This window comes from Pagrus major, chromosome 19 (assembly GCF_040436345.1).
Source record: "Pagrus major chromosome 19, Pma_NU_1.0".
Taxonomy (NCBI): domain Eukaryota; kingdom Metazoa; phylum Chordata; class Actinopteri; order Spariformes; family Sparidae; genus Pagrus; species Pagrus major.
This window is the reverse complement of record NC_133233.1, coordinates 6549172-6571442: the sequence shown is the minus strand read 5'-3', so window position 1 is coordinate 6571442 and position 22271 is coordinate 6549172. Positions and strand designations below refer to the sequence as shown.

The 22271-nt window shown below is 38.5% G+C and overlaps 1 protein-coding gene across 2 annotated transcripts in view; it reads right to left on the bottom strand.

Annotated features, from left to right (window-relative positions):
- Nucleotides 1–22271, bottom strand: part of LOC141014403 (uncharacterized) — a 135378-nt gene that overhangs the window by 34570 nt on the left and 78537 nt on the right. The gene's annotated exons all lie outside the window — the stretch shown is intronic.

The window sequence follows — 22271 nt, the reverse complement described above, 5'->3', positions numbered from 1 at the left end:
CACAGGATAGGACAGGCCAGGACAGGACAGGACAGGACAAGATGCACTGCTGAAGGGTACCATGTTTCTGTCTGGTCTGTCCACTGCATCTTGCTCTGAAAAGTTCAGTTTCTGCCTCACTTGAGGATTTGGCGGTGCTTTGGAGCAGTCACACTGAATGTCAATTAAGTACAATTTCAATATTAAACCCAAATCAACTTCAAGATTTTCCAAAGTCACCTCCCTGCAAATTATATTCCTTCTAACTCTGAAGGTTTTAACTTAAAGTGGTTCATACAAACAGTCTCTTTTCATTTAGAGTCCTAATGGCTTACTAACTGTCCTGCCTCAGGTTTAAAGTTATTTGAGCAATGTTTTAGCACCCCCTAGTGATGGGTTTGTTTGAACAGGAAGTAACCTGTCTTTTCAGGAAGTTGTTGTCATGTGACCTGAAATCAGCCTTTTCTCTCCAAGCAGACACACGTCTTATCCACTGCCATCCTTTCATTTAAGCTTGTGAAAGCATCACCTGTAAGTTTCTGTGTCATGTAAACTAATGACAGTAATAGTGTTTGGTGATATTTGTGGGGAGGACGTTTTTGTGAACTTTGTGGGAACTGTGTTGTATATGTAGTGCAAGTGCATTATTATAATTTAATATATATTTATAGTTGAAATTCAGATGGTTTGGTTCATTTAAAAGTCATGTAGTATGTAGCAGTAAGCCATAGCTACCTTGTCATTGCACCAGATATAACACTATTGAGTTGCTTCTGTATTTTGTGTTTTTCTCCAGTTTCACTCTTCATGAATGCATATACAACAGCATCTTATCAAAAGGCTCACCTAAGATGGTTCCTGACTCTTATGCATTTATTGGACGGAGTTTGGCTTGCTGTTAAATTGTGTTGCCACATAATGAGAACAGTACACTAACAAAAGCACAACTACAAATGGTTCTTAATACCCAGAGGAAGCACTGCTTCATAAAACACTAAATGAACAAGAGCTTTGTTTTCATCGCAAGTTTCCCACTGGAAAAAAGAGCCATGCCAAGCTGGCTTTGACAAAAGGAAAGGTGGAGCCCTCCTTGAAAGCACGAGTAAAAGTTTTACTAGCTAATGAAGGGGCAGGACAGAATAATGGACAAAGAGAGAGTCTCTCTCTGGCAGGCCATAGACACAAATAGTTTTTGTCTCCAGTGCTTTCAGATGAGAACTTTATCTGACATGACATGAATCATCAGTTCTGGACCCATTTTAAAAAGCAGATGTCATAATGCCTTAGAATCAACTAATGCTGTCAAATTTGAGAAATAAAACTTGGAAGAAAAAAATGCACTTGAGCTATGAAACAAGTAACAAGAACCTGGTTTAAATCTACCCCACCTTCATTTATTAACTGGAAGTCGATGGTAAACAACATTTTAGAAACGGAAAGATTAACTTGTAGAATCAGAAATCAACAATTGGAATATTTGGAATGGTGGAATAAATGGATATTCATAAATAATATTGAAGTACTGGGTGTAGAAAGTTTGATTGGTCGGTCTCTATTTCTTGTATTTGTGTGTAGGTTTAAGCAGATGCTGTGTATATATGCATGTGTATCGATACTCTGTATGTATAAACGTGTGTGCATCACTACAGTAACTTATTTTGTCATATTTCTTTTTCTACTATTATCATTATCTTCTTTATTCTGGAGTAGTAATAGTAAAGTATTAGTATTATTTTTTATTCACTATACAACATATTAATATTGTAAGAATGCTATACGTATGAACAACATTTTGTCACTAAATGTAAATCTATATAAGATCTTGTATCCTTAAAATTAAGTATTTAAATAAAATCAATTAATGCTTGCATGTCCCAGTCAACTAAAAACAAGTGTTAAACAGCTATTAATTTGTAAAGAAAGGTAAAGAAAATATATATTTTATTTTACCTTTAAAACAAAAGCAATCACCACATAAGCACACTGAGTCTTCGCCTGCCGTATGAAATGTGTTATAGGTAAGTAAATTGACTTGACATACCTCATTTATTATAAATGATTTCCTGTTTGTGGCAGTTAGACTGAACCTAGCAAAGAATCCATTTTCTACTTTAGAATTGTTAACTGTAAACCCCAAAAAATCTGACAGCTCAGTGGACACATATGAAACTCCCTATAGACTTTTTTTTTATACCTATTTATGAGTGAAACTATAAAATCTCCATCAGCAAAAAAAAAGACAATGCCATCCTTAGAATTCATCAGGAGAAAAATATTGCCTCATTCTTACCAGAAAAGTTTGCCAAAACGATGACAAATCACTCTCACTGTATAACATGGAGTAACACTTTCCTCATGTATTGCAGCCAGTGCTTGAGGGTTAAGTTGTTTTTTGTTCTGAAGCCTTCCATCTGATTTACCATGTTCATGAATACACAACATCATGTGGGACAAAAGAGCTCTGTTGTTGTTATGGCAGCACACCGTGAATGGTGGAACTTTGCCTTCAGGGATTTGGCATTTTCATCACGGTGCACACCAGTTTGGTATTTTGGTGTCCCACCATGAGCTTGACTTTAAGGAAGTGTGAAGAGATGCACAGCAGGAGGTGTGTCACTAACAATCAGGCAGCAGAGTGCAGGTTTAAGGGGTTGCACTCGTGGTTTGGGCTATTCTTGTGGTTTTCACAGGTGATGCCTGTTTGACCGGGTCATCCTCAAAATGGTGTCACAAAGTAGTGCACGCACATCCCATTATTTTATCAGGTGTGATGGCAAAGAACCAAAAATATGGGAACATTAATGCACTTATATTGCGGTTAACTTCACAGTGGTTTAAAAGTATGTAATGTATTATAGAACTATATAAGTAGTATTTTCTATATTTCATCTGTAGTCATTTATACTGTGTTGATTTGAAGGTTTTTTGAAGGTTTTTTTTTTTTTCTATCTTTGTGTGATACCTGTTGAGCCTGTTTTTCAGTGAGTTTAGGACATTTGCAAGTTACAACTTCTAATGACTTGGTTTATTGCCTGGATGATGATGATGTCAAGTTGTTCTCTGTGTCCAAAGAAAAATATTGATCTTACTTTCTGAGGTCAAAACACACATTAATTCACAATTTCAAATTCTGAAATTCTGAAATTTCCTGAACCCAATGAAAAACAACGGTCACACAAAGATAGAAACCTTTAAGTCAACACAGTTCAAATATCTACCCATAAAATAAAACCACTGAATGTGATATTACAGTCAGTGAAAAGTACAAAAAAAGTAGCTATTTAAAAACAAAATTAAAACAAAATCATGAAGGACCAACATGACATCTTTTTGAAAATAAAAGATTATTTGCTTGATTTGTTGATATTAATTAGATTACTGCACATTCTGCAACAAGTTTTTACATAAATACTTCTTGGACATTAGGACAAATTTCAACCCTGTCCAATGAAAAATAAGCGATTGCTGAGGCTCAGAATACACATACACAGAATTACAAAACATTTAGCTCAGAGGTCCAAAATTCCTAAATAGGAAAGTATCTGTATTGGTTCAGCTATAGTCTCATGAATTGAAAAGACGTTTTCATGGAATGACAGATAAGATCGTATTACAGAACTTATCCTGCAGCAGCATATCAGATCAGACTGTTCAATTAGCATCATCATCAAAACACAAAAAAGAGACATAGTATTGAATTGGGTGACATATTCCTAGAGTGCTCAGTGTCGCTCATTTCTCTAAAACTGAAAACTTTGTTTCAGGACAAACTGCCCTGGCCATCCATATGAAGGATGCCACCCAGGGAAATCAGTTTGTACTACTTTTTGGACATCAGAGGCATGGAGGAATAAGCTATAATGGTGTTATAAGTCACTGTATACAGACAATACATAATTCATTTTTTTCAACTATCTTACTGAACAGCTGTAGCCTATTTCCTTTCCTGCTTATCCACCATACAGTATCTCTGGCACATTATTTGGTCATTGGATTCACAGTTTGCCTTCTTCCTTCCCTCCAGTTCAACCATCAGTGTCCTTCAAACAGCTCCTGATGACTCCTACATGTTTGGACACCATTAAAAGGCAGCCTGTCACCACAGTTGTAAAGCTTGTGTCCACCAAAATGTCTACCACCTCAATCACTGTGCAGTCACATCAGTGAATGGCCTACTGCATTCCTCAAACCTGTCTGTCCATCTGTCTTTCTGTCCATCTGCATCCCCTCCATCACCACACTACAGAGTCACTATCAAATTTACACGTCAAACTCAGACAGACAGGTGTGCACAGACAGGTAGTAAGGTAGACATGCTGGCAGGTGGGTAGACATGCTGGAGGCTGGTGTACTGTCGCTGCCTGCCACATCTGTCATCTTTTTTTTTTCCTAAATGTCTTCTCTCCCTGTCTGCTTGCCTCTTGAAGTACAAAACTGACACCAGAGTCCCATGGGGACACACACACAGACACACCAAATGGATGACCTCACCCTGTCTGACTGGTTGTCTGGCAAAGAACCAAACAAACACACACACACACACACACACACACAGACTATACACAGTCTTATATAACTCCACTGGGTGACACAAGCATTGTGCCTAATAACCCGTGCAGGCCACTCGGAGGGCACACAGACCAGACAAAAGCTGTGGCCAGTAAAAGGACTACATGCCACCTTTAAATGGCCTCATTGATTCAGGGTAACAGTGACAGGAAACAGCAGTGTTTTCCACAAAAAAACACAAACCTTTCTCGTTACACTGTCATTCCTCTCATGTCTTGTAAGACTAAAGGTCACATGAGTCACTATTTCTGTTTAGCTCAAAAGTCACCCTTAAAGGGGTAATTTATAATATATGTCCAGAATTTTAGTTAAAAACATTGAAACGAACTGTTGTTATGTCATAGACATCTACAGTTTGTACTGTACTGTGCAGAGATACTTACTGCAGTTAACATGCTAACAAGCAAGCCCCTGTCTCCTAATACCACTTTATACCTCAAGAGGTCACAGTCTCCAAGCCCCCACAGTTCCAGCTGCCAGTTCACTACTTAGTCTGATAAGTAAACAAAATAAACACAAAATGAAAAGAAAATATTTTGACACCTATTTTCCTTAATAAACAGAGAAATACTACCGTTAACCTTCTGAATTCAAGTTTCTCTCTTTTACCAAACTAAAACAAACTTAATTGCCTCATTAACTCATCGTAAAATAAAGTCGACAAACGAATTTGAATGATGCGACTCCTGTTAGCTAATAGGGCCACTTAGCTCCACATCTAAGTGAGCTACTTGGTAAGGTCAGCTAGTCAAATATAGCTGGAGCACAGACAACACTGAGCAGCAGTAAGTGGTCATGCTAGCCCCTTTAGTTCTGGAGCAACCTTTGAATTCTGACTGTTTCTTACAAATTACATCTTTAGGCTTGTAATTTTAATTTTAATTTAAAAAATTAGGCCTGAAAAATTACGAAGAATTGTGTGAGCTACGAGCTGAAAGTTTTTTAAAATAAAGAAACCGTACAAAAATTGAAAAAACAATTCACAGTGTAATTTGGGTCAGTTAAGATTCAGTTATTGCTCATTTTCACCATGTTTACCATGGCCATCACAAATAACAGCTGAGGCTGATGTGTCTGTAGTTTTTACAGGTATTTAGTCATAACTGGTGTAATTTTGATCTGATCAAATTTAATAATTTAGTCCTTTGAGGAACATGAGTGTCTCAATCAAATTTTGTGGAAATCCATGTAATAATTATCCCTATATTTTCTCCCTGAACTGAATTTCAGGTAACAAAATACTTGGTTAGGTTTAAGACAACAAAAATACATGGTTAGGTTTAGCAACAAAAATACTTGGTTAGGTTTAGGCAACAAAAATACTTGGTTAGGTTTAGACAACAAAAATACTTGGTTAGGTTTAGGCAACAAAAATACTTGGTTAGGTTTAGACAACAAAAATACTTGGTTAGGTTTAAGACAACAAAAATACTTGGTTAGGTTTAAGACAACAAAAATAGATGGTTAGGTTTAAGACAACAAAAATACTTGGTTAGGTTTAGGCAACAAAAATACTTGGTTAGGTTTAGGCAACAAAAATACTTGGTTAGGTTAAGGCAACAAAAATACTTGGTTAGGTTTAGGAAAACAGGGTTTGGGTTAAAATGGTACCGTTCACAACTTTGATCACCTGTTACAAAGGATAACTTCTCCCATCCAAACATGATTGGTCAGATGCAATTATGTTCCTGGAGAAACATTCATTATAATGTTCCAGGAACAACACCAACACATCGATGTCAGGTTGTGCCTGTTATCCACTGTATGAAGTTTCTCTGGAGCAGTGCTCATCTATCCTGTGTTTCTATTTAATGTTTGATACCAAAACTATAGCATGTGATGTGTTCAAAGAATGCTGTAATATTGGTGCAAAATAGCTTCACATCTGTGATGTGATCAGTTGTTTTTGTCACAGTTTCTCGTTTTTCCTATCCCAGTCATGTGGCTGATTTGAAACTGCTGGACTAAAAGAGTGAGAAATTCCTCTGCTGTGGCCTCAATACAGACAGGCCTTTTACTATATGCTAATTTACTTCTGAAAGGCAGGAAGGATCACAGGTGTGGAGAGACAAGAGGATAATCTCAGCAGGGAGTTGTCGGAGACATGGATGATGGAGGGAGACAGACAGTCTTTAGTCTATTTATAGCTCAATCGCATCCTCCTACGCACCCCGTCACAACACCCCCATCCTTCCTAAACATCCATTGTTTCCTCCATATAACCCCTCTTCCTATTAGTCGCCAAAGCAACTGCCTCCTGTTGCTATGGCAACTGGCTCCTCATCAGTGTGCCGGCTCCAGCCACGTAGGGGGTTGGGGGAAATGGTTCGAGGGGATGTTTGGTGCTGATGGAAGGAGGATGGATGACAGCACTGAAAGCTTACATTGTATGTGTGTGTGTGAGGAGGGGAGGGTTATTACTATGCTACACACCTCAGGGAGGGTATTCCACTATGCTAATGTACTGACTGGCTCTTCCCACAGGTCAAAGAGTTCGCTCCAGTCAATGGAGTCTTTGTATTAATTACAGCCATCAGGCAAGAAAGTAATTCCTTGGAAAGCAGTCTGATGATGTAGAGATGAATGTTTGGATCTGTACGTGGTTAATGCACAAGATGATGAAAAACGAATTACCGACACGGAAAAACACAACAAAATATACAGTATATAGGCAAAGAGATAATGCTCTCTTCAGAAACGAGTCAATCCCAGTTGCATCAGCAGCTCAGCACGGCTCAGATGACTGCCGGTGGTCGAATAAGTATTCAGATCCTTTACTTAGGTCAAAGTACCAATACAACAAAGTAAACATACTCCATTACATGTTAAAGTCTGCAATTAAAATCATACTTTAGATGCCTAATGTGAAATACTGGATAGTCTGAACTCTCAGGACTTATCAAAATGTTATATAACTGTAACCATGGGACAAGTTTAATGTGAAAATGTCTCTTCAGTGGAACTGCTAACAACCCACAGACATCTGAAACGTGACAAGGACACTGACAACAGATACTGAGCGCCAAATCAGAGTCTTGCCTAAAGTTGGAGTAACTTTTCAGGCTGCTATTATTTTGAGAAATGGAAAATTTAACCTGTTAAGGGATAACTCAATTACATTTTATACAATTAAGTGTGTTTACAGGTATTGGAGAGTACTACTGCAAATGTGGAGTATAAGGCCTTTTGTGCCTTCATAGGGAGCTCATCTTATAAGTTGCCTCAAGTGATGGTACTCAGTGGCTAAGTTGCATTGTGGGTAATATAGGCTTTGAAAAGGAAGAAGAATGTGTGGAATAAAAAGGCAATATCTCTGGATCGATTTTGATCATTTGTTTCTTAACTGTCCATTATGAGTTCAACAGTGATATAAGAGAACAGTACTAGACCTGTGAACTGCTCTTCATAACCTGGTGCCTACATTCCCCACAATGCGAATGCCTACCCTGCTTGCACACTTAACTTGTTGTTCAATATATCATCAAGAGAATCTAAGATGAACAAATTCTGTGTTCAGTTACATAAAAAAAATCTTATCTAATTTTGCATGTGCACAAACCAGATTTTAATTCTCATTCCTTTGTGCCATTAACAGTAAGCATTTGGGAGACACCAGATTGTTGGTAAAAAATGTGGATGTGAGAATAGAAGCAATATGAAAAAAAGCTGTGTAGATTTCACTTGAGTCAATCCATTCACACCCTGTCTGTCTGTTTTCATCTACCAACCACACATTGTGCTTTTCTTTGTCATCAATTTTCTTGCATTGCTTGGTGTTAAAAAAAGACTACATTTGCCTAAATGGTGCATAATTGAGAGAGTGTCTCATTCATTGTTAATAATTAATGACATAATAACCATCGGCTCCACCACTCCCTATGAAGCAGCTGCAACTGCTTAATGTAGATTCGTTATTCATAATGAATGAAACTGGCGCCCTTGGCTAATTTAGACATCTACTCCCCCCATTACCGTCTGTGAGTCTCTGTCACATACACACACACACACAGACACGCAAAAACACAAACTCTGTCTATGTTTACAGCATCCACTTCCACCATCTCACCACCAAATGCCCACCTACAGTTTTCTTCTCCTCCTACCATCACCCTCATTATCTCAGAGGGCATACATTCTGCTGGCTGTGATGGACAACAGCAGAGCTCTGAGCTTGGGTCCTAAAACTAAAAGCTAATTGGACGAAGATCCACGCTGAATGAGAATCTACAGAATCTGAATCTACGGAATAAAGAACAACATGGAAAAGGAGAATGAGGCATTGATATCTTTTATCAGTTCAGTTGAACTGAACTGAACTGAACTGAACTGATATCTTTTATCACTACCATTAGGTGTCAGCCTGTCCAGTTATACTGGATTTATACAGCCAACTTCAAGAATATGAAAAAACAAATGAATCAGCTCTGCATTTAGTAATGAAGTGACAATAGAGGGCAGTTGGATATTATGTTCATGCATAAAGCATAAAACAGAAATTTATACAGTATATACAAACATTACTTACAGTAACTGTTAACCTGAAAACAGAACTACATGTAAAATGTTTGTGTTTTCACAGTTAGACCAGATTTGCAAGATTTGAACCATTAATGGTATATTACAAAATGGGGGTCAGAAAGTAACTTTGCTTATATTATTGATTATTAAATTAATTAGAGTCTACAGCTAGGCTCATGGGTCTGTGAGGCTATACTTAGGCACAGCGATGGTTTCAACTAATTTCTATGTCCCAAGCAGTGGAAAATGCCCCATCTACTACAGCGCTAATACCAGGGAAACCAATGGTTACACACCGCTGTGTAGCCGCAGGTCTTTTAAAATGAAAAAGGCTCTAGAGAGAATCATTTTGCAAGGTGGGATAGTATGCTTTGATTTGCCAACTTGTTGGCTATAGCTGAAATTTGCTAACTGTGTAAGACTGTAGGAGATGTGCTCTCTTGGCTACGTAGAGTTAGCAGCTATACTGTGAGAGGCTCTCAGGTATGTGTTTGTCTGTGGGAAGTCCCAGGGTGGCGTAGTCCGACTATATCCTAAATGTTAGACCTAAGCTCCCGCCAGATGTGTAAGCTGAATGCTTTTCCAAACTGTGCAAATTAAACAGTTTTGGATTCAGAAATCAATGTACAGTAGAGAACATATCAGGATGTGTGAGGTAGGGCTTTGATAACGAACTTCGATATTCGAATATAATTCGAATATTAAAAAAATAACCATATTCGAACGAATATTAGGGCAGCTCTAAATATTCGAACCTGTAATAAGCATTATTTTTGGTAAATGTGTTTGCCTGAAAACATAATTTCAATCCAGATTCGAGGCTTTTTTCAGCCTGTTTTATGAAACGCGAGCTCAGGAGCATTGATCACCTGGGGCTTCTGTACTGATGACGTTATCACGTCGTTAGCGCCTGACGCCTGTTCACACTTTTTCACAGAAAAACAATGGCGGAGCAAATGGCTGCGAGTGCGGAGGGAGAACTATACACACCGGACAATTTAAGGAGTAATGTGTGGCGCTTCTTTGGTTTCCTGAAACAAGGAAAAATAACGAGAAAGGACATTTGATTCGGTCTATTGATTGATATACTGCCCTCTGGTGGACAGAACATAGAACAACAGAAAAACGACTTTTTTATACCAATATAGATATTACTGGAGGCATTTAATGATCAAAATATTATCAATAAATATTCGAATATATTCGAATATTAATATTAATAAACAAACGAAGTTCGAATATGATTTTTTTGGCAAATGTCAAAGCCCTAGTGTGAGGAGGGGAGATTCCCCTTCACCTAAGGGGTGGAGACTTGTCAGTGTTAGAACAGGTCAGGAAGTCATATGAGGGACAATTCTCTTCACCTCCGGTGTTAACAGGACAGTAGATAGGATGACAATTACTGTCCAATAAAACATCAAAGGGTTGCTGTCCTGGGAAAGGTATAATCAACACAAAAATCAGGGGGTCATTGTTTGGGAAGGAGTGATTAACACCTGTCGTAAAGTATGTAACCACTGTTCTGTTGTATTTAAGTCAGAAACATTTGGAAGACTGGAGAGAACGATGTGGGTCTTCTCTCCATGCTCCATGTATTAAAGAGATCTGATTCATCACACTGAGTCTAAAATTCTTCGGAGAATTAGCAACTCTCTACCTCAACAAGGAGAATTACCCTTACATAACCCTGATGGTGTATTGAGTCCAAATATGTGCACACGGTGAAGTGATCATGCACATTCGTGTGATTAAGCCAATGGCATTACACCAGCCAGTTCCCCAAAGTTGGCAACTGTGGTATTACTGTGCATCAGCCCTATTATCCTGTTGAGTTCTGAATACAGCACAGTAATTGGTGTGCTTGTGTTGTGTATGACCTTGCTATTCCACCAGCGTTGCAGCATTGTTAATGCTAATTTCTATATTGTTCAGTTAGGGAGGGGCAAGAGACTTCCTGCTGGTGGGGTTAGACTAGTCTTGAGAATTCATCTTCTGGAGGCCATGAATTTCTGCACCATATTTTATGACAATACTTTCAATAACCTTGTCTGTCATTATAAGCCTACAGGTCCTGTTGTTTGGTGTTACTGGACAAAGTCAATTCCCTGCTAATAAAACAAAATGAGCTCTATATTAAGCCTCAGTTAGCAGTGCAATTCCATTTCCAGTCTGGATTAGTTAACCTGTGTCACAGTCAGACACTCATCAGACACACTCATCAGACACACACACACACACACACACACGCACGCACGCACACACACAGACACACACACACAGTAGCACCAGGAACTTTACCATGACTCCATCATGCCTGCTGGAAAACTATTTTCACACCAGTGACAGCTCAGTCTCTGCCTCATCTATTTCACTCCCCACCTCCTTCTTTTAAAGCACAGCTTTCATTTTTTATAGCAAACTGTAAATTGTGAAAGGCTCTTGACACCTTTCTTTCTTTAATTTGACACACACATGCCATGAATATGAACTCGGCATAGCTCAATGTAGAATGTATTATTGTGTGGTGCTCAGCTCAGACTGTTCTTTGATGGCACTAAGTCAAAACATTTCATCCGTTTTCCCTCCTCCTCTCTCTCCATCTCCTCCCCTGCTGCCTGCTGGTTGAGGATATCTCCATAATTCACAGTCTGGTACAGAAATGCACCAGTGCCTGCCTTGTTTACTTGTTTTGCATAATTAAGATGATGAAAGAGGAGGCTTTTGCTGTTTTTGACTGCCTCCTGCTGAGGTTTGTGTCGTGCAATCACTTACCAAAACCTACTGCCACAGAAAACCTACACAGCCTCATGCTTGCTTTTATGTTACCGCTGATACTGCTCCATGAGCTTTCACCCTGTTTGCGTTCCACTTGGTTTCCTCAGCCTTTCACTGTAAATGAGGAGATGAACTCAACAGTCTTTGCTACATTATTGTCATAGTAACAACAAATGACAAACACTGTGTGCAACATACAGTACATGGGCCCACTGCCCCAAGGTCTTTACTGCCGGGAGGGAAAATTACAAATGAAATGCTCAGCGTAATTCATCACTTTGAACAACAACAACAACAACAACAACAACAACAACAACAGTGTTGTTTCAAAGTCACTCACAGTGCAGAGAGGAATACAATAAAGACAAATAAATAAAAGGACATCCACAAATGAAAATGCAGAAACAGGTTTGGTTAGGCACTGATAGAGACCAATGACTAATACTGCATTTTAAGTTGGCTTCTGAAAGCTTCACCAGACTGAGAAAAACTGAGAAAGTTTAGTTTCGGGAGCTTCTGAGAGAACCCTGTCACCACGGCACTAAGTCTTGGATGTAGACATAGATTTGAGAGGCATAGATTTGACTGACTCAAATTTGACAAGATAACTTTGACAGTTCAAAAAGTTCAAAGCCATCCAGATTTGATATCCTACAGACTGTTAATGAGGCTTGTATGTTTCATTATTATACAGTGTCAGTTAAAAAGCAATGCTGTATTTTATGGATAATCATGGGAGCATCTAAGTCGAGAAAAGAAGGGGTCCAAGTATAGAACCTTGGAGAATATGGAGGCTGAGGACTTGAATTTGTTAAAAGTTTAAAAAAAAAATATCCATCATCATTTACTCCTGTATTAATAGGTAATTTCTTTTTGATTTCTGGACATCATTTTGCAATAAGATGTGACACCTGTCCCACAGAACAGAACCCTTACAAGTACAGAGTTCGGTACCCAACCGTAGTGGCCAGGATAAAATGTTGGTATCAACTGCAAATGAATCATACATTCACATTCGTATGAGTCACTTACCATAGTGACATTTTTTTTTACAATACAAGAGTATTGTATATTGTATATTATAGTATATTAGAGTTACAGGCAAGAAGGCTGCTAAGCCAGTGACTGCAGTTCAAGACTATTTTAATATTTGTAAGTGTGAAACCACTGGATATTTTTAAGAGACAATTTGTTTGTGGCGACCAAAACAGATATCTTAAACCAAAACATCGTCTTTTCTGAACCCTAACCAAGTGTTTTTTGTTCCTATATCTAACCAGGCCATAAGCACAACATCATATTGAAAATTGAATGTAAACCAACATAAAATTGCAACTTGAAGAAATGTAAAGTTTCAACATAACCATGGTTTGTAGAAATGTACATTGCCAAGATTTATTCTGCCAACTAGGGTAGTTGTTTTTGTCTGTTGGTTGTTGGGTTGGTTTTATTGTAGCTCAAAGTGAATCAACACACAATAATGTACTTTAATATTACAAATATACTTTTCTCTAAATTAATGTTATTGATGTCTTCTGGTCTTTTGAGGCTCTTGTGATAGATTAATTGGTATTTCTGCCTTTTCTGCCTTACAGCCTGGTAACATGTCTTGTAGAATAATCTTGTCTAACTTGACATTTTCACCAACACAAAATGTCCTCTTCTCCACTATACTTTAAGTGTATTACCTTTAAATTTATTCAAAACTCTACTTTTTGGGAGAACAAGTAACAGTAACTACTAACAGGTAACAATGACAGAATGCTAGGTTACAGTTAGCTACAGACTGGACAGATATAAAATAACTGGTATTTATCCAGCTGGAAACAATCAATTTCTAGAATGGAATCTAGTAGCAAATGGTGAAATGGTAATGCAGTAACAAAGGTGAGAAATGATCCATAGCACAGGTTACAAGAAGTATAATGATCTGAAGTTATGGTACAGTACAGTTGCAACTGATTTACGCCCCTTTCATAGTTTTTTTTGTGTGTGTGTGTTGAACAGACACTGTATAGTCAGAGAGTGTCTTGTCAACGTAGGGTCTCATTAACTCCAGCATGTGTTGCTGTTCCTAGAGCAACATTAACTGATCCTTAGTCTCTATGGCAACTCCCCCATCCCTGTTCCTTTCCTTCATCCTGTCCCTCCCCAAACGCACTTCATGTCTGTCTACCACTGGAAACTTGAAAATGACATTTTGACCTTTATCAACAGTTTATCTAGTACGTTCTCCAGCCTCCGTAATCTGTTAAGAAGAATAAGCAGATTTGTGTGTGTGACTTTCACAATGAGTCAATCAGGTTTAAGGAGTCAATTACTAAAGTGACAAATTAGAATGCTGTTAATAGCTTCATTATCATCTAATGACTTTCAACGTTCCTGAATTGTTTGGGGTGTGTTTTCCACTCCAACAGGAGTCTTTTCTCAGACACAGCTCTATCAGACGAAGGTGCTAAGTGAACCCTTCTTCTAGCTGCTGAGGCATAAAGGGCCAGTTGTGCACACTGTTACTTGCTTATCTGCCTGAATAAGAAATTGTGAGTCTGGCACCTTTTAAAAGCCATTAGAGCTTCTGGTTGAGCGTTAGTGTTGCATCCTTTACTAATGGAGGCAACTGTTTTTGATGCATTCATTCAAATGACATGCTAACATGGTTTTCATTGGTGGCAGATATTCATTTAAAGGGTTCCTATGCAGTTTTCAACATGGTAAAATACTAAACCCAGTCACCAGAATAAATGTTGGCAATGTACATTTCTACAAAGCACAGCACTGTTTTAAGCTTCAATTTTCAATTGTATGCGGCAATGCTGTGCTTATGGTCATAAACATGTGAGGTGTTTTTATGTCCCCCTACTCATTTATGAGGTTTTTCCTTTCAGATGAAGTTCATCTTTGCATTTATGCATCTGGATAAGTGCCTCCATGACGAGCCTCGCAGACATGTAAATATCAAGCTAGACTTATTCAAAATAGCTGGGTATAGAAAAGACTTTCCACTAGTGTTTCTATGTCTGATCTAAAACACACAGTAATGACATAATGACAACACAATACAATGACATATATAATGCAATTTAAGTGTACCTCAAGTACGTCTTGTGGTTCCCTGTCTGTGGGATTAAATGTCTGCAGTGGGATGTTTATATACATTTATAAACACATATATCTGTTTAGCTTGCGCATGCATAACATTTTTACTCCCAGCCACTCTGTCTATAAGCATCTCTTAAATTAATCTACCTGTCTGAATCTGTTTGTATGCTTTTCTGCCTCTCTGTCTCTGTATTCAGAAATCTCTCCCTGCCTAAACCTCCCTCCCTCATTCCCTCCATTTGTTTATCTCTCAGCTTTCTTTATGATCATTTTCCACACCTTTGTCAGTCTAATTTTTTTCTGGACACTCTTCTGCCTGAAATATCTATGTTTCCTGTCATTCAATTTTCTTGAATTCTCTCAGTCTGTCTGACGTCTGCCTGCCTGGGCAATGGCTCGGCCTCTGCTGTTCTCAGATGCATTCCTCTAAGCATCTCTTTTTATTTATTTCTATTTAACAGACAATGAATCCGCAAAACACCTTTCTTCAATGCTCTCTCACAAACATCTCTCACGCCAAATACAGAGAAGTCTTCAGCTAAATGTAACTTGCTGAAAAAGCCAAGATGACATATTGGATTTATCTTGGTGGGACACTGAAAACTTACTGTACAGTACATACCTACTTGTTTGCTTAGCTGCTGTCTAAGCAAAGCTCAGACCATAAAGTTGCTCTACTAAATTGGAAATCAGGTCAACTTCTTCTTACAGAGGAAGAGTTTCAGAGGAGTTCAGAAAACTTTTCCAGCTCGTCATACTGTATTCAACTTTTACCTGCGCATTCATTTTTCAAGACAGAAACTCCATTAAAACTCATTTCCTTTTCTGTCCCATTGATAGCAATTAACAACTCTTCACACCTCTTAAGCTGCTTCTGCACACAAATTCAAGTCAGAGATGCAGTTTAGCTCCCAGGTATTTCCAAGACACACACACACATATATATATGTATATATATATATATATATATATATATATATATATATATATATATATATATATACACACACATATATATATATATATGTATATATATATATATAAATATACATATATAAAACTGACTTGACTTTTTCAAATATTGACACTATTTTTAACTATTAACCATCAAAATCTCATAGTGTTCCCCATCTTTGACACATTATGAGGTTTATCAAACTTTTTGGAGCTATTCATAGTGATTGACTCTTTCCCACTTTTAAGTTTCTTCATACTCTTTCTGCTGCTCCTCTTTACAAATTCAAGCCAGCAATGCAGTTTAGCTTCCACTCAAACAAGCAGTTTAGCTCCTAGCCTAGGGGCATAGCATATTTGAATCCTTCATCCTCCCCCCACTCTTGTGACTATACAGCACATGCTCCTTCAGATGCTTCAAAAATTAAGCCAGAGATTTAGTTTAGCGTCACCTTTTCAACATCCAGCATTCACACTGAAATTTCTTCTTTAATATAAGGTGTTTAGTCCTAAAAAAGTAAACTTTTCAAATCTTGTTTTTTACAAGTTTGGAGTAATTTAACTTCTGGAAATTAGACCTCTCTTCACAAATGTCAGAAATAATGATTGTAATAGTGTAAAGGAAGAAGAGTAATGGTATATTGTATGTAAAGAACTGTTGTTAGGAGGGACATGAATGTAGGCTCCCTCCACATGGGGTTTCAGCACCATGGACAGAGAATACATTCTCCCTTCTTACATTAAAGGCCAACTCCACCAATTAAAATTCAAAAAGCTTAGTAATAGTTATGGATAATAGTATCCAGCACATCAAGACATTTAATGTCAAAAAATGTTCTGTGGCTCTGGACAAGCTTTGCCATATCTGACAATATAATCCCTGGTGATGTCAACAGGGTTATCTCAGCTTGGGCTTGAAGACTTCAAATAGATAGATCAACCAAAGTATGGGCAGACAGATGCCAGATACAAACATACATACTCTAATACCCCTTTCACACCAAAAACCACCATCCGTCTCTGTTCAAGCAGCTCTCGAACATTGTTCAGTCGGCGCTGAGACTGAAAGAGATACAGAAACTGGACATACTGTTCATACAGAAACATAGTAGTTTCTCATATTTTACTGTCTATTTAATGTTAGTAAATGTCTTTATCTGTTGTGCACGTCATTGTTTTCTTTAGTGTTAGGAAATGTCCGTCTTCATCTGTTGTGCTTGTGCACTTTATTTCTCTCACCGTGGGATAGTGAGAAACGTCTTTTCGATTCCTCTGTATGTCTGGTACATGTGGAGAAATTGACAATAAAAAACTTGAAACTTGAAACTTGAAGAGAAGTAAAACTGAAAATAAAATATATCAAAAAAGTAACCACTATTACGTTGTTATTGTCCTCCATGTCAGTACCTGATCCCTGCCAGCTTTCTGATGAGAGAAAAGCGTGATGTCTGTCTAATTCAAAATGTAATTGACTCAGACGCTTTAAAACAAGCTTAATGTCTTCTGGATGTAGTCTGATGAAGTTTATGATCCTGTCTTTTTTTTTGTGGCACGCTTGTGATGACAAAAAATAGCAAAATAAAAAAAACAAAAACAAAACAGAAACTCTTGCTCAGGCAAACTCATCCAGTGGCAATGTGAAAGGAGTCAATCACCTATTATTTCGAGGGTTTACCCACGGTTAAAAAAACTGCGTATATGCGCTGACCTTGGTATAAACCTTGGTAAGAGATGGTAAGAGCAAATCTTGTAGGGACTGTTTTAACATCTTCTATTAGCGAAGTACTTAACTCGGTAGAAATAAGGTCATGACTCATTTCTGAGCTGAACAGTAACAAGGAGGATGTTAATGTTAGACTCAGAAGGCAGGATGGGCAGAGGAGGGAGTCTTATGGGTCACATGTTTGTGTGTGGAAGGCTACCTATGTGTCAGACCCAAGGAGTAAAGAAAACAAGCAGAAAAACCATTTTGCAAGAAGGTTTAATTGGTTTTACATTTGATTATTAGAAATAGGAATCTGTCTCGAGGTGGATTGTGCCATCAGATCTGTTATGTTATGAGATGTTCTATAAGTACAACTGAAACATGAAGCTGGTATTGATTTTGTACCACTATATCTATTTCACAAAAATACAATTGTCCTATAGGATCTTATCTCTATAGATTGAGCATCTGTTGCTGAGGCATGGTACATCTTCTGAAATATAACCTAGAGTGACTCACACTGCTACTGTTAGCTTCTAGTTAGCTAGTTGGTCTCTACAGTGGCGGCACCAAGGTGAAATCCCACCACTTCCCCAGAAGCTGTCAAAAGGAATTAGCTCACCCCAGTTCAGGGACGGGGACATACTGTACAAAACTCCCTTCTGGGCTACCATCAGCCTGTGCCCCAATGAAAAGATCCTAAACAACAGCGAAAAGCACTATGTGGTAAAAATAGACTGCTGATACTGTATATTCACGCCTGTCTGCCTTTTGAGGATTTGTGTTTGTCCTTAAATAGCTTGATGACTCAGTTGCTCACAGTATGTGTGTCTGTGTGGGTGTGTTTTTGTGTCTGTCTAGGAGACAGGACCACAGCGGTGGTTTATTTGAGAGAGAGGGAATGGTGTTGGTGCTTGAGGAGGACAGGTGTTGTTGCGATGTGGCCTGACTCTGCCTCCTGGTTATTTTGGTGCCACATCTACTTTTTATTTGACTTAATAAGTTTAGAGTAGAAAGCACCATATGAGGAAAGAGAATCAAAAACAAAACAGAAAGGACAGAAGAAACTTAGAAGTAATAAAAAAAACAAAAACTTGGAGGCAGCAGAACTATCTGTGACAAAACAATGAAATGATGTCACCTTTAAAGTGATTATGGGGAATGTGTAGGCTAACAAATAGCTATATATGTTTGGTGCTAGACAGGGATTGTACAGTAGGTTCATCGTGGAAAACTGCTTCCAGCTGCTGCTGAACACTTGTTTAATAATTTATTTCCAGACACAAAAACCAAAACAATGAGCTGAACGAGGTTAAAACACTCTGTAAAGCTGAGAAGTAATAGTGGAGTTGGGTGATAATAATCTGTGGGTTCAACACAACAAGTGACCCCCTTTCACAGGACACACAGTCATTTCATCAACTGCTGACATAAAATTATCAATGAGTGCAGCTTGAAGTCTTTTTTATATCATTTTGGTCAACAAAACCACTAGACCATATACACAATGTCTTTGCATTATTTGAATATATCATATATATTTTTGTGCGTTGTACTTACATACAGTGCAAAGATGTGTAGACGGTTGTCATCTGTTGTTGGAAGGAAAGACTTTATACACTATATTTCAAGTGGTCTATTAATAGCCTCACAGGTAGGTAATAGAGTAGACAGAACTCTCAGCACAATAATCCACTTTGAAGCAGCACCAGTCCCTGCTAGTTCAACTTTCAGAAGTGAAATATAAACGATTTGAAAATGTCCCAACATGTTCCACATTTCCCAGTTCTAAAAATGACACACTGATGAATAAGAAGTATTATGTATCTGTTTCAGCTGTTTCAGCTTTTTCTGCTGTTAAACTGACCGTGTGGATACAGACTGTCCAATGCTGATACTTCTCTGACCCTCGCTCTCTCTTTTCACTTTTAAACATCACCCTCTCAAAGGTTTACATCGTTCTCCATCTCCATCTAGGCTTTTGCCTCTCAATATTACTCCTGTATGTCTCTTTCATTACAAGAAGGGTTTATGAATTATCTGCATTCATTCCCTCTCACTATTCTGTTCATCTCGTCATATTCCTGCATCAATCCCACAAGTCTTCCACAGCATCATCTCTTCTCCCTTTATCCTTTCCTTTTCTCTCTCCTTTGATACAAAAGCAATGTTTTCTATCCCTGCTCCCCTCTTATACATCCCTCTGTTCCTCTTTTTTTGTTTTTCTGACTTGAGCAGTGTTTTTCTGCATGTCAACCTCTCTCTTCCTAACTGTACTGTACCAAAGTCTCTCTTCTTGCACACACATGCCTTCCTATCTTTTGTACAAGGCTTAAATACCACTCTTGGTGACAAAGATCCACCCCTGGCCTCTAACAAAGCTCTCATTACACAGAGGGAAGACAGAGCCAGCTGCAATCAGCATTTTGTCTTCTGCCTTCTCTCTCATATGACTCATATGACACACACACACACACACACACACACACACACACACACACACACACACACAGCGAAACATAACCATTCTGTGTATGACAAAGAGATCAAACTTCAGCCCAACAAGCATGAATTTAGCCTCCAATTCATGGGACTTGGAAGTGACAAAAATACTAATGTAAGCCCTTCCGTTCTAGTAGAAGGATGGGGGGCATTGATCAAAGCTGCTTAATAGCCAGGTTCAACACTCTGCTGTTCCTGTGGAGAGCTGAAGGCTGCCTCAGTCCTCATTACAGCCTGCAATGGGAGGCAGAGACAGGAAGTGTTGAAAGGAAGGACAAGGAAATAAATCTTCTGGAACTATGTAGCTCCATAAATCAGCTTCTCTGGAAAAGAGCGAAAACACACACACACACACACACACACACACACACACACGCAGCCGTGCACACAGACACGCATACACACAAACAAACACTTGCAAGTATACACGTGCACAAATGCCAAATTGCACTTAAAAGTAGATAACCATAGGGATGCATTAACATACACCAACATCCCCTTGTACTATTTGGTTTATTTACAGCTGTGGAGTAGCTCCAAACAATGCCCCTCTTGCGTTTAGCCATCACTGCATGTCGGATGAACTAGTGGTCAGGGTGCGTACCAGGGCAAACTGCACATGCACAATGCGGGAATAGTGCACACAACACAACAACAGCAGAGCAGTGGAGAAGCAAAGAGAAGGCTTACATGTGTTCACTCGGCTGAACATTTTACGTTGAAAACTGAAACTGAAACCGACCCCTTTATATCCATCAAATTGATGCTTGAATAGCTCTACAAAAGGGGTACGTAGTATTGGAGGTATCGATATTTTTGGATCGATTCACCCATCCCTACTGCCTACTGACCAATCAATTCTCTGAAAAATGACATTATCATTCATAGAAGATCCCTTGGAGCTTGGTGCACAGATCGGGGTAGGTGTACTTCTGTACACTTGAAATCTTCAATGAGATAACACCAAAAGTATATTTATTTTTTGTTATGGTACATATTTATCTTTTATTTTCTCCAAAGTCTGTTTGATGCCACAGGGGTTTCAGATTAAAGAAAAATTCTAAGATTGTCATACACAACATAAAAATACATATAAGCAAAACATTTATATAATGGAATACACAAATATAATTATAGTCAGATTTACTTGTGTCCTAATGATGGGAGTGATATTATAAGCTTATTAATTTACGTATTCACAAAGTCTGTGATTTTTTTATGTCAGCGGTCCTTTCTGCATTTGACAGCTGTAGCTTTGTTGCTTTTAGCATCAATTATGTGTTTTAACTTCTTATATTTGTCTCATAGTGTGCTCTTCCTTAATGACATATTCTGTACTGCCTCCAGAGGATTTGTGAATGTTGTTGCGAATGGTCATAAGCTGCGAACACCTCCCCTTTTATGTCAATGTGCTCATGGCTAGATGTGGAAAACCTGGGCTGACTTACCAAGTTGATATCCTCCTTTGTCTGATCTCTTGTGATTGTGATTGTTAGGCTTAGTGAAGCAAGGTAACGAAAAGATATCCCAGGTATGTTGAACCTTCTTTGTAGTATATGCCTCAGTGAACAAATAGCTAATGTAGGCACTGTTGCTAATCAAGGTATCCGAGATATCCTTTTACCCAAGTTTTCCAGCCCCTCCTGAGCGATCCCACAGTATTCCTAGGCCAGATGGGATATCTAATCCACCATGGTCTGAATTTTCCTGAAGTCTCTTCTCAGATAGAAATGACATGAAAAACTCTAAAGAGGCATTTGGGAAGTGTCCTTGTCATATGCCCTAAAACAAGTTAAACAGCGCCTATTTAATGCAGATACATTTCCCTGCTCTTTCTGGATTTCTTGGATCCTTGGATCCTTCCTCTAAAGGTGAGCAAAGCCACCCTGCAAAGGAAAATACTTTCTGTTACTTGTTTTGGCAATTTCCCTCTTTTGGTCATTCGACACACTCGTGATTAGGGTTGGAAACACAACAACTGTCACAACAGAAATGGAGCAGCCTGCTCCTGTGCACATTACTGGTTAGGCCCTATGAAGCCAAAAGGACAACGTCATCTGCAAAGAGAGCGATGGCACCCTACTGTCACCAAAAAGACTCCGTCAGCAACTAATTTCTGATCTAAGCAGCCTTGTTGCCGAAACTTTCACTCAATAAGCACTCAACAGTC